The following is a 13,332-nucleotide window of genomic DNA, read 5'->3' as shown; positions in this document are numbered from 1 at the left end:
TTTGTTTTCTCTGTCTTTTTCTGTTTTGTAAATAAGTTCCTTTGTATCAGTGTTTTAGATTGCATATGTAAGTGATGTCATATGATATTTCTCTTTCTCTGTCTCACTTTACTTAGTATGACAATCCCTAGGTCCATCCATGTTGCTGCAAATAAACATCATTTCATCCTTTTTATGACTGAGTAATATTCCATTGAGTATATATACCACATCTTTATCCATTTATCTGTCAATGGACACTTTTATTTTCCTGTCTTGGCGCTTGTAAATATACTTGCAATTTTTACATTAATTTTACTATAGAATTAACTTCATGGTTTTCCAGAGTTTTAGATGTGCATGGTCTTTGTATAAATAAATAAATAAATACACACACATATGTACACACATGAAGTAAGTAAGGCACTCTAGAAATGTAGAAAAAAGAGTACAATTCTTCCATCATCGTACCACCCAGGGATAATCACTCTTGACACTTTTGTGTGTGTGTGTGTGTTTGTTTTCTTTTGTATATGTTTAAATTTCTTTCCTCTGTCGATACATCAGAAAGACCAAGAGCAAGATTATAGCTGTGTAGTGTTCACCCTTTCAGCGTGCAGGGATATTGGAGCAAAGCCTCTGTTCTGCTTCCCAGAAAGTCCTGCTTCCGAGGAAGGCTGCCTTATTCACTCTCTATCTTTTTAATTAAATTTTTTTTTTTCCTTTGGCTGCATTGCATGTGAGATCTTAGTTCCCCAATAAGGGATTGAACCTGCACTCCTGCATTGGAAGCTCAGAATCTTAACCACTGGACCTCCAGGGAAGTCCTGTTCACTGTCTCTTATTCACAACCCTGGGGCTGCTGCCCTGCAGTTGAAGGGGTTATTCCACAGAGTCTGGGAGGGAGAGCTTGGAGAACTGGGTCTGGTCACTTTCTGCCCGATCTCCTTGCTGTCAGTCGGACACCCTTCAGGCCAAGAAGAGTTGACGTTTGGACACGACCCCAGCTCTCGGGGTGTGTGCCCGTTTAGTTCAGCGGGTCGAACTCTCCACCCTCTTCCTGGAGTTCAGTGTTCTGGTTTGACTGTCACTGGCCTGACTTTTTAACCGTTTTCTGTCTCTTCCTCTAATAAGAGAAACTCTGAAATCTGTAAATTCCTCAGAGTTTCTATCCGTCTACCTCCCCGTTACAGACTCTGCTAGTTCCCCACACCTGGTCACCAGGCTCTGGAAGCTTCTCAGGGCCGGCTCCACGCTGGCACGCAGCCCTGCTCAGCAAACAAAGAACAGTTAGCACATTGTTCTCAGTCGAGTTCACAGTGTGAAACCTTCTGGGCCAGGCACAAGCTCCCTCCGCCCCCCCTCTCCTGGGCACTTGGCCTTGCTGTTGTCTGACTCCTGGCTGGGAGCGGAGGGAGGGCGGAGGCGGGAAGCAGGCTCATCCATCCCCCATGCAGGAGCGCATTCCACCAGCTCAGCCAGGCTGGGAGCAGCCTCCTCCTCCATAACCCTGACAGAGCCCACGGATTCTCCCAGCCTCTAGCAGATAGGAGAACTGAAACGATGGCTAATGTCATTCTAATTGTTTCTTTTTTACCATAATGACTCCTCCCATACTGCTTTTGAAATCTCAAATGTGAATATTTTGCAAGCATGCATTTTGGCATCTGCCCTAAACCCACACCTAGCCCACCTTTAAGATAATCCACTGGTAGCGTTCTCCTAGATGACAGTTTTCATAAAATTAAAATAGTTTTTGCCAATGAAACCTTATTAATTCTGGAAACCTGAAGCTGAAGTTTATTCTGTTTTAATGTGAACTGATCAACTTCTCACACTTTGATATATGTCTCTAAGAGGTGGGAGAAAAAGATGCCCACAAACCTTAAAAACCTTTGCCCAAAACACCACTTTTTTCAAGTAAAATTATAGTTTCTTTGCAGTCCCTTTGAAGACTTTTTAACTTTGAAAATTTATGGTCTAGTTATGCGACCCATATTAAACTCACTAGAAGAGCTTTAGAAAAGTACAGATGAGGGACTTCCCTGGTGATCCAGTGGTTAAGACTTGGGCTTGCACTGCAGGAGGCTTAGGTTTGATCCCTGCTCAGAGTACTAAGACCCTGTAAGCCAGATAGCACAGCCAGAATAAACAAATAAATAAATAATTAAAAGGACAGATGTCTAGGCCACTCTCCTACCCATCATCGTATTTGGATCCAACTATCCTTGGGAAACCCGGCATCACTATGGCTTTAAAAGCTCCCCAGGTGATCCTAGTAGGCAGCCAGCTTTGAGGACCAGTGTTCCAGTCAATAAGAAGAGGTGCCTGCATCCCAGTGGATGACCCAGCAATGAATGATATCACTGATATCAAAGAACAAAGACAATGAGTGACATCGCTTGAAATCAATGAACAAAGAAGGCTACCATTTCAGATTAACTCAGAGGAAAGATTATGGGTTAAATGAACAAAAAGTACTAAAGAGATATTTATACACAGAACCGCAGACATCTCTAAGTAAACTGTGTCAGCATATGTTGAATTTTAACCACCGAGACGTTTCATTAGGGTACTTGTTAATCACGGATGGCCTGGAATGATGAAATTCAGGTCTCAGATTGTTTCTTTCCGGTTTTCCCAGCCATGCTGGTTGCCCTGGCAGCTTCAGTCTGTGTTGGCCTTTGTTTCTCAGAAGGTTTAGAGCCTCTGTATGTGACTGAAGGTCCCATGTAGACCGATATTTCTAGGCCTTTGTCACGTTGCCTCTGTCTGTCTGAGCACACACCTGAGTCTGTTCTCTCTGCCCAGGTGATAAGCTGCACGGTGCTGTTGGGGCCTCTCCAGGTGGATGTTAGAGGCATCGACTCTGAGCTGGGGTCAGGGGTACAGATAGAAGCAGAAATTCTCCTCGCTATTGTTGGTTGTTTTCTTTCAAACATTTTATCATGAAAAGTTTCAAGCATCCGGAAAACTTAAAAACACCCATATGCCCACTGTCTTGATTCTGTGGTATAGTTGTCCCTTCAGCAGTGAAGCTTTGAACGACATGGATCTGCTTATACACAGACGCCTTTGCAAGAAATAGCACTGTGGTGCTACACAGTCTGCAGTTGATTGAACCCATGGATACAGTTATAAAGTTATAATTGGAGTTTTGACTGCATGGAAGGTTGGCGTCCCTAACCCTGGGATTGTGCAAGAGTCAGCTATAAACATTTCCTGTAGTTGCTTTACCCTCACATCTAGCTGTCTGTTCATCCATCAATTCATCTTGTTTTTTGGATGCATTTCAGTGTCAATTGTCAGTACACTTCGCTTAGAAAATTTTAGCAGCAGCATATCAATAGTGGTAGTACAGAATTTGTTTAAGGTTATTTTCTTTTTCAAATGAAAACTACAAGGACGAAAATGTACAGATCTCAAGTATACGGTTCTGAGCTTCGACAGATACACACACCTGCGTAGTTCAGAGTCCTGTCACAATACACAGCATTTCATTCCTCTGGGAAAATCCCCTTGTAACCCTTCCTGTCTCCCCCATCCCCAGGCAACCGTTGTTCAACTTTTGAAAAGTTATAGATTTGTTTTGCCCTCTGTAGCATCATATATTCATAAAAGGAATGAAATCATGTAGTAAGTAAGTACTCTTTTGTATCCGGTTGTTTCACTAACATGACGCATGTAAGATTTACCTATGTTGTTGAGTGTATCAGTCCATACCTTTTTATTAGGAGCCTCTGGCCCAACATTGACCAAGAAGCATTGACCTCAAGACAGCTTGGAGCCAGGCAAGGCCGCAGCGGGCCCTTCTCATGGATCGCTCAGCGTCAGAAGTCAGTGGCCGTGTCATAAGGACACTCGTGCAACTCCATGAATGGCACCTCCTGGGAAGGAGCTGAGGCCTCCTGCCAACAGCCAGACGAGGGAGCCGTCTTGGAAGCAGCTTCTGCAGCCCAAGAGGAGCCGTCTGGTGCCTCCAACTCTGCCTTGTGTAACTGCAGCCTCAGGGGGAGCCCAAGCCAGTATTCCATGGCATTGAAAGAGTGGCCAGCACTGCACAGGACCAGCTTCCTAGGTGGCACAGTGGTAAGGAGTCCCTCTGCCAGGGCAGGAGATGCAGGAGACTCGGGTTCAGTCCTTGGGTCTGGAAGATCCCCTGGAGAAGGAAATGGTAACCTGCTCCAGTATGCTTGGGGATAATTCCATGGACAGAGGAGCCTGGCAAGCTACAGTCCATGGGGTCACAAAGAGTCAGACGCAACCCAGCAGCTGAGCGCGCACACACACACACACGCTGCACGGGATAGATACACCACGATTTATTCATTCATTTACCAGTTAACGGACACCAGGGATACTTTCAGTGTGGGCCTGTTGTGAATAAAGCTGTTTTGAGCATTCCTGTACAGATCTTTTTGTGTTTTCATTTCTCTTTGGTAAATAGATAGGAGAAGAGCTGCTAGATATAGGGTAAGTATACATTAATTTTGTTTAAAAAAAAAAAGACAACCAGATCTTTCCTTAAAGTAGGTATACTATTTTACATCCTCGAAGATGTTTTTATGAGAATCGAGACACTCAGACATTCTCACCAAACACTGGTGTTGCTATAGTGTTGACTGTGTAGTGCTATCTCATTGTATTTGTATTTATTTTCTAACTTTAGATTTTCTAGTACATGTGAGTTAACACTTGCCACGTGCAAAATATTATGCAAAGTGTACAAGTGCCTAGCTCCTGAAAGCATGGTCCATAAACCCATACTATTAGATTCTCTGGGAAGTGCAGAGTCTCAGGCCCCACCTCAGGCCTGTTGTATCAGAATCTGTATTTCAGCAAGATCCCTGTATAATTCTTACACATAATCAAGTTTAAGAAGCACAACATTAGGGGATGTAAAGATAAATAAGATACTGTTATCTTCGTCAAGAAATGGGACAAGATAAAAAAGATGTGGGGGGAGGGGGACCTTCCTGGCAGTCCTGTGGTTAAGACTTTATGCTACCATGGCAGGAGGCACTTGTTAGATTCCTGGTTGAGGAACTAGATCCCCCTTGCTGTGTGGCTTGGCCAAAGGGTTTAATTTAAAGAAAGGGTGTTGGTGAAGGAAGTAAGAAGAGGCTGTTATAATAGGCAGACTATGATGCTCACAGCAACAGACATGGAAACAAGTCTGGAGAGATGGGACAGGGTTTCATGGGGAAGGCATCACCTATCTGGGTCATGAGCGATAGATAAGAAAGAGACAGGAGGACATGTATCCTTAGCTGCATTGTAGGTTAGTTACCCTGGCAATACCAGGAGTTAGATTGAGAGATAGTGGTAGGAGAGAGAGCGAGCAGCTTTTGGACTAGATTGACAGTCCGAATAAGAGAGATGGAAACTGCAGTGGCCCCATGATTCCTAATCCTGTAAGCTGTACATGTACAAGATTGTATGTACATGTTCATTCATTCAAGGAGTCTCCTTAGCTTTTAGTTTAAGACCGTAGAGTGTAGAACTAATAGTACAGATACTGTATGCCATGATTATTAGCAGTGACAGTAGATTTTCTTAAATGATAGTAAGGAAACTGCAAACATCAGAATTCAGGACACTAAAAGTGCCACAGAATATTGGTATGGAAGTTAGGTACAAATAGAATTTTATGTGTATATAGACAGATGTGTATACACATAAACCAAATGAAATCAGATTTTGGTCTGAACAATCCAGAATTTAGATAGATATCACTGCTTTTTTTCCCCATCAATTTGAACATTATCCATGTTAGGATCTAAGAAAGTGCTAGGACTATTTGGAGTAAAACACTTTAAAATTAGTTTGTAGATTGACTCTAGGAAAAAAGAATTAGTAAGAGAAAAATTTTGAAGGGGCTGCAAAGAATTTTTGTAATTGATATCATTTTAAAGTGCCATCCCATTTGTTTTGTTTGTCTAACAATTCTAGGGAGGCATGATTTGAATTTACTAATAGTCTCAGCTAGGAAACTGTAAAGAACTTGGATTTGGCTTCTCTGCTTAACTGTCTGCCTGACCTTGGACAAACTGCTTTCTCTGAAATTTTTTCCACGGGTGTAAAACAGAACGATGAGTTGCCCTCTGGTTGGTATGAAGGTCAAATGGTCTTCATGATCTCTTTTCTCCTTTATTTTAAAATTTAATACTCATTAAAGGAATTGTAAGGAATTTTAGAGACTTGAGCTCTAATATGACATATAGATAAAATATTTTAAACATGTTTTGAATTTGAGGCACCTCATCCTCAACGAAAAATAATTAAGAAATGGGGAAAAGTCATCAGACCAGGAATTCTGTCACCTGTAACGATTACCTAGATTTTTAGCCCAGAAGGAAACAGCTCTTGAGGTGGCTCCAGGTCCGCGCTGACGGCGGGTAACAGTGCCCCCTGGTGGAGTACGAGCGAAAGGAAACATTCAGAGCTGCTAAACCCCGCCGCTTGTTTCTGAACTTGATCCTTCTTACATACTGGGCTTGCCTTTAATAAAAACATATTCATTTTCATTGCATGATCTGTCATTCTGGCTCAGTTACAGACATGTGATATTTTCCCTGACTCTACAGAGATGCATTTACAGAGTTTACATTTTCAGCTCTTTTCTTTTAATGATCACAGCAATCTTGAGCTGTGGGAAAAGTTCAGTGTCAGATGTGAGGGACCCTAATCTTAGTGTTATAAACACGCACCAGAAAAGCAGCCTGAGCCATGACTTTCAAATCTGTAAAGTGGACTTGGTAATACCTGCCTTACTGCGTACTTGGCCAATCGTGCAAAATACTGTCTGCAAATGTCTTTCGGGTTTCACTTAATACAAAAAATGCAAAATATAATTATGTTTTAAAGGAGGTAGCAGGGTTATGGAAAGAAAATAACTCCCAAAATGCATAATAATAAATGCAGTTCAGAGTAGAACTAAGTTCCATTAACATACTAACATGTCATGATGTTACTTTTACTCATTTTTCCCCCTCCAGAATCTCTTCATTATGAGCTCTCAAACCAATGCAGCTTAGTTGTGGGAGAAGGATTGGAAACTAACACTGAACACGGTGTCCAATCTGCCAGGCTTTGAGGCTTCACACATACTTTTTTCTTAAACTTTCCACCAACACTTTGAAGAAGATGTTATTTCCGTTTTTACAAATAAGGAAACCAAGCCCCAGGAAAGGTAAGTAGGAGTGTCGGGTCTGTTTGGCACCAATGTTTCCCTTACCCCATGTTCTGAAACATTCGCCCTTCATCTTCATAATTTTTGTTAACAAGAAACACTTAAGGAAACCTTATTTTTTTTTTTAACCCCACAATTCCATAGTTTCCTTTTTCTGCTTCCCAGGTCTGCCCACTCCTCACCCAAAGGTAAATTAAAACCACAGGAGAATTTAAACATGTAGATAAATTGAGTACCTTATCTGCAGGTAGGGATATTTAGAGGAAATCACAGGTAGTCTTGAGCTCCCTTGCATTCTGTGAGCTCTGCGCTGCTGTGAATATCACCTGGTATTGCTACAGAGTCACATATCACAACCTGGACAGTGGACACAGGCAGGAACGATGAAAGAGCGTCCCATTTTATTGTCTGGTTAGTTGGGCCCGTCACTTATTTGAACAAAATCCTTTGCCTTTTAAAAACTCATTTGGCTTGACAAAAAAAAAAAAAAAATGTTTGAATTTTCTACATTGACAAATTATATCAGCTAATATTTGAGTTGACTGAAAAATACTGCTCTTATATAAATGCACTTAAATTCCATGTAAATATACTGTATAATGTCAATATTTTTAAAGCAGAATACAAAGATAACCATAATTCTAATTAACAATATATGGGTAGAAAAGGAGTAAGAGAAAATTAACATAATTACCTTTGGATAGTGGAATTACAAATGATTCTTAATATCTTTTTTATAATAAGCATGAACTACACTTATAATGGAAAGAAATCTCCTTAATATAAAAACACAGACATTTTTGATGCCACAGCAGGAAACTAAGAAGCTGAAAATGGCAGCTGCATACTTATTTCCAGGTAAGTGTGTTTCTTGTGGAATAACTTGAAGGCAGTGGCCTTGGACGATACAGTTTGGAAAATATAAAATTGAAGCGTGAAAGGACGGTTTACTCAGGTTTTCATTCCCAATCCAGTGGAATCATTCCTCATGTTTCATCTTCAAAGCCCGCAGCCCTTCATTTTTTCTGGATGGTTTAGAGTTACAGTTTACATTATAGTTGTAGTCCAGTCTGTATTTGTTATACAGAATCCGAGGATATGGAGGGCGCCTGTACTCTATTTTACATCAGAACTGGACCATCTGTGGGTTTGGGGCTCCCTGGGACATCCTGGAACCAGCGCCCCTCGGATACTGAATGAAGACTATCTAGAGAAGTATACAACGTACAGAGTGATGACTCAGATCATGACTGAGATAGATTACTTTTAGTTTTATAATACCCAGCCAAACTTCCCGGATGTCTTCGGAGAAAAAAAAAAAATCCCCAAATATTAAAACCCTGGAACCCTTCACACCACAAAGTAAAATTCCCAAAAATGGAGAAATGTACTGGAAGAAGGTAGGGTGAGAGCTCAGAGCAGTCAAGTTGTCTATGGTGAATAGAACGCACGTTCCCTTTAGGCTGAAGAATGCAAAGCATCCCAGTAATGCTCCATTAAATACTGAGCAAACTTGGTATTTCCTCAAGTCCCTTCAACATGGAGGCAAAGCGCAGCTCAGGGCATCCCCATCTCTCCTCGCCTCTCTCTGAGGCTGGCTCCCTCTGCAGTTATTTGAGCATCTGCAAGTCCATCTGCTTCCAGTTGCTCCTTTTTTGTACCAAAGGTTCCAGAGAAGTGATAGGAGGTTCTAGGGAAGTGACAGATGGCTCCTAAGGGGTCAGGCTGTGGTCATGTCGGAGACAGCAGAGGGAGGAAGTGGAGAGAGAAAACAAGATTCAGTCTGAATAAAGAGGAAGGGCAAGGGGATGACCGGGGACGTCAGTGAGGGTGGGGCTCTGGGTTCAGGGTGTATTCCCAGCCTGGGTAAGTCAGCGTGCCCGGGGCAGGGGGAGGAGGAAGCAGGGGCTGCCCTGCCTCAGGGCTTGAGGGTGTGTAGTTCATTCTCTTTAAAAAATGACGTCATTTCTCCGTGTTCAATTTCTTTATCAAATTTATTTAAACAACCTTGTCGTCCCTTCCATTCAAGTGAAATTCAAGTTTGAGCAAAGAGCATTCTATCTCTCATCTTCCTAATATTTAACATTATCCTTCTATTTTGTCATTTCCTCTAAGTAATAAAACATCATACATAAATGACTTTTACTCAGGCTTGTAGGACCTTTAGGTTTTCTCCCAGAGCGTATAATCTAAAGTAGCACTGAGGTAGACCAACTAATGTAATGACAAGTCAAGATACGGAAGACTTCACAATTTGAGAAGTATTTTGGTGAAATACTTGGTGAAAAAATTGGTGAAATTTTAAGAGATACCCATGGTGGGCTATGGAGGCAGAGTCAGAATTGTGAGGAATGAAATTCAGAACTTTGGAACAACGAGATGAAGGTTACAAAAATAAAGCTATGCAGTGACCGGTTGGGAATGGTGTTAGATGGAGCTCCAAGGACTCGAGAGTGCCAGGGGAGTGGGGCACGTTCACAGTTAGCACAACCATCCCAAGTTCTCAGATGCCTCCTACCCACTCCCCTTGCCCATACTGAAATGTGGTGGTTACATTGTGACATGTCAGTAGACCACATTGCTCCAACAAGCAACCCCAGCTACGGGAAGTGGTTTTCTCTGAGCACATGTCTCTGTCTTAAAGCCAGTTGGAGTGTAAATCATTCTGGAATTGAAAGACTTTCTGTGTTATGTGCCTGCTCATCCTCCATATCATCCTCTGAGCATAAAACTCAGATTTCTGATCTTGGCATTCAAGGTTATCCACAATCAACCCCAGTATTGCCAACTTCTCCTATTTTTTCCCCCAGAATCCACATACACCAGCCAGTCTGGTTTATCTCCATCACTGTGAATTCTTGATTTGGTATCACATTTCATACCTTAATCACCCTTCTCCACTTCATTGTCTGGGTCTCTTCCACCATCTAAGATACTCACTTTCGCTTTTCCTTAACTCTCAACCCAGGGGACCTTGCCCTCTTCTGAAACCCCGCAGCCCTGAGATCACTCCCACTTATCTCAAAGCAAATTTCAGTAGATTAAAATCATAACAACGGTTTTGTCTGACTACAATGAAATTAAGCTAAAAATTAATAGCAAAAATATAACTAGAAAATCTTCAACTGTTCTAAAATAGATCGATATATTTATAAGTAACTTATGGATAAAGGAAAACAGTCTATACAGAAGATGGGAAGTATTTTGAACTGGATGACAAGGAAACTAAATCATATCAAAACTTGTGAGATGTAGATAAAGCTGTCAGAGGAAAATTTTTTAAAATGCATATATTAGAAAAGAAGAAAAGTTAAATGCCAGTGGTATGTGTCCATCACAATTATCTTAGAATATAAAACAAACAGCAACAAAAAAGTAAAACCAAAAAGGGGATAAGAAAGGAAATAATAAAGATAGGAGCGGAAATTAATGAAATTACAATAGAGACTATTAATAAAGTCAAACATTTTTTAAAAAGAAATAGAATTGAAAACGTCCTAATAAGGCTGATCGGGATAAGAAAATGTGCAAATCACTGATTTGGGTTTTTAAATTAAGGGTATTGTCTCAGATCCTAGAGACATCGTATAATCATAATGTGAGGATATTACCTTAACTGAGTCTCTGTGTAGACTTTGCTACTGTGAAGAGATCATGCTTATTATCTTGAGCAGATATTCAGGTCGATGGGGCAGTTATGCTTTGGGGGGTAAATTAATAAATTGGCCTTTATGTTGATAAACTGATAGTTGTTCTGTTTTGTTTTTAAGTTTGGTTAAGGTAACTCAGTTCTACAATGTTTGAAAAGCCCTGTGTAAACTTACCAAATTGAGTCTTTGTACTTGCAACGCAGAAGACTAGACGCTGGCCCCACGGTTATCTAAGAAGATGAATGGGCAGGGCTGCTATGTTCCAGTTGGATCCTTTCTGTGGAATAGCTAATTTGTATATTTCCTCAGTTGTGTGTGCACATCCGATCATGTCTTACGTATATTTATATCCTATATCTGGTGGAATGAGTAGCGTTTTGCCCCGTGGAGGCACGATACGTGTAAAAGCATAGGGTGGGAAATGGGACGGTGTATTCAGGGAAGAGCCACGTTTCTGCTGCAGAGCAGGACTTTCGGGGGGGGGGGGGTGGGGGTGCCGAGGGAGACGCTGGCTGGACAGATGGACTTGGTTCCATTTGTGAAAAATCTTGGAACAGACATCTTCCTGTACGTGTTTTCATCGAAGATTTCCAAGCATGGGTGTGATATAAGCAAATTGTGTTTCAGAAAGCACACAGGTTCTTTCTTAGAACTTCTCGAGAAAATGAATGTTTGTCTCGTTTCTTTCCCTAGGTTATAAGTCACAGTCATACGGGCCCTCAGAATACTTCCTAATTGATTAATTGGCTGAGGGACTCTTTCTTTTACAAGCAAACAAGCCAACTTGTTGTATACAAAGTGCTATGGGAGACCCAGCTTCTTCCTGCAGGAGTTTACAATATAGTAATGAGATAACACAGAGAGAAAATGGGCCAGGAGTAAAATGGCTTGAATTCTAGATTAATTTCCATTTTAGTTGTTTATAAAATAAATATTTAATAAGCACCTATTATTTGTCAGACATCTGTTAGACTTTAGATATGCATTGATGAGAAAAATAGTCATGGGCTTTGAGTGTCCAGTGGAGGACAAAGATACCAAACGATCACAAAAATGGATTCAACAAATAATGTATTGAATAATATGTGCCAGGCACTACTCTAGGTGCTTGAAACCATAATGATAAAGCAGACACAGATCTGTGCCCATACATGATTTATACTTCAGTGGTAAAAGACAGAAAACAAACAAGACATACAATAAATAAGTAATGTATACATCTTATTAGAAGGTGATACATATTACAGAAAAAATAAATAGAAAGTCAGGTAAAGGCTTTGAGTAATTGGGAGAGGGCAGGGATAGGAGTCGGGATGAGTCATCATTTTACACAAGACAATTGGAGTGGCCTCATTGAGAAAGGGATGTATGAGCAGGAACTTAGAAGAGTTTGGAGAGTTGATTATGCAGATATCCAAGGGGAATGTATTCCAGGCAGGGGGAACAGCCAGTGTAAAGATCCAGAGTGTTCCAGGCAGAGCAACAAGGCCACATACTCTGCAGCAGCATAAGCCAGGGGAGAAAAGTGGGCATAGGAAAGCAGGTGTAGGTTTTCCTGGGCTTTGTGGGTCACAGGTCACTACAGGGATTCCCAGGTGACTTAGTGGTAAGGAACCCACCTGCCAATGCAGGAGGCACAGGAGACTTGGGTTTGATCCCTGGGTCTGGAAGGTCTCCTGGAGGGGGAAATGGCAGCCCCTTTTAGTATTCTTGCCTGGAGAATCTCATGGACAGAGGAGTCTGGCGGGCTATAGTCTATGGAGTCACAAAAAGCCAAACACGGCTGAGCACGCACGAACGCATGTGGGTCACTGTAAGGACTTTGAGGAGCCATTATATGAGTTTGAGCAGAGAGGGAGATGATCTGATTTATGCTTTAACAGGATGACCAGTTCCATATTGCAACCTATAACTAAATCATGATGGGTATGTCCTGAGATGGGCTAACAAGGGGGCTGGATGTATAAAATACCTGTGTGATCTTGGACCCTAAGTTTAACCGGCCTCCTTGGACACACCGGGTCATCTTGGTAGGGACCTGGTAGCATGCGGAGTACATAAGCTCCGGTTGTAGGATATTGTTATTTGGAAATGATGCAGGGTGGCACAAAGGGTCATCCTAGAACCCTGGAAGGGTTCTAGCAGTGGAAGCACATAATTCTCAAAAGAAGCAATACTACATCCGGAAGAGTGAAAACTAGTTCTTCAGTGAAAAAAAAGTACTTTTTTTTTGATGTATAAAGCACAGATGTATATACAGTATGTTAACAGATATGTAGCATATCGGCAGTATTTTAATTACATGGGAGAAATATCTAAAAAGAATCTTTTAGGGACGGGGTGGGTTGGGAGGTTTTATAATCAGGAGAAAAAGTTGGAAAACACTGATTTAGGAAGGGAGTGAGTGACAGGAAGATCACTGAGCTGGAGGTTAAGAAATCACAATAGAAATCAGCTTAGTATTTTTTTTTTTATTTTTTTTTTTATTAGTTGGAAGCTAATTACTTCACA

General features: G+C 41.3%; 1 long non-coding RNA gene across 2 annotated transcripts in view; it reads left to right on the top strand.

The window, feature by feature from the left end:
- Window positions 1-13,332, top strand: part of LOC136151261 (uncharacterized) — a 25,887-nt gene extending 12,555 nt beyond the window's left edge. Inside the window, exons 2-5 of one of the 2 annotated variants that reach the window (XR_010660010.1) lie at window positions 3,714-4,068; window positions 6,978-7,171; window positions 7,916-8,029; window positions 10,942-13,332. This is a non-coding gene — a long non-coding RNA (uncharacterized lncRNA). Of the gene's footprint in view, window positions 1-3,713; window positions 4,483-6,977; window positions 7,172-7,915; window positions 8,030-10,941 lie in introns of those variants that run through there. The other variant, XR_010660009.1, reaches the window with a different exon arrangement.

The sequence above is a fragment of the Muntiacus reevesi genome, chromosome 20, assembly GCF_963930625.1.
Source record: "Muntiacus reevesi chromosome 20, mMunRee1.1, whole genome shotgun sequence".
In the NCBI taxonomy this organism is placed as follows: Eukaryota; Metazoa; Chordata; class Mammalia; order Artiodactyla; family Cervidae; genus Muntiacus; species Muntiacus reevesi.
This window is presented reverse-complemented; position numbering and strand designations above follow the sequence as displayed.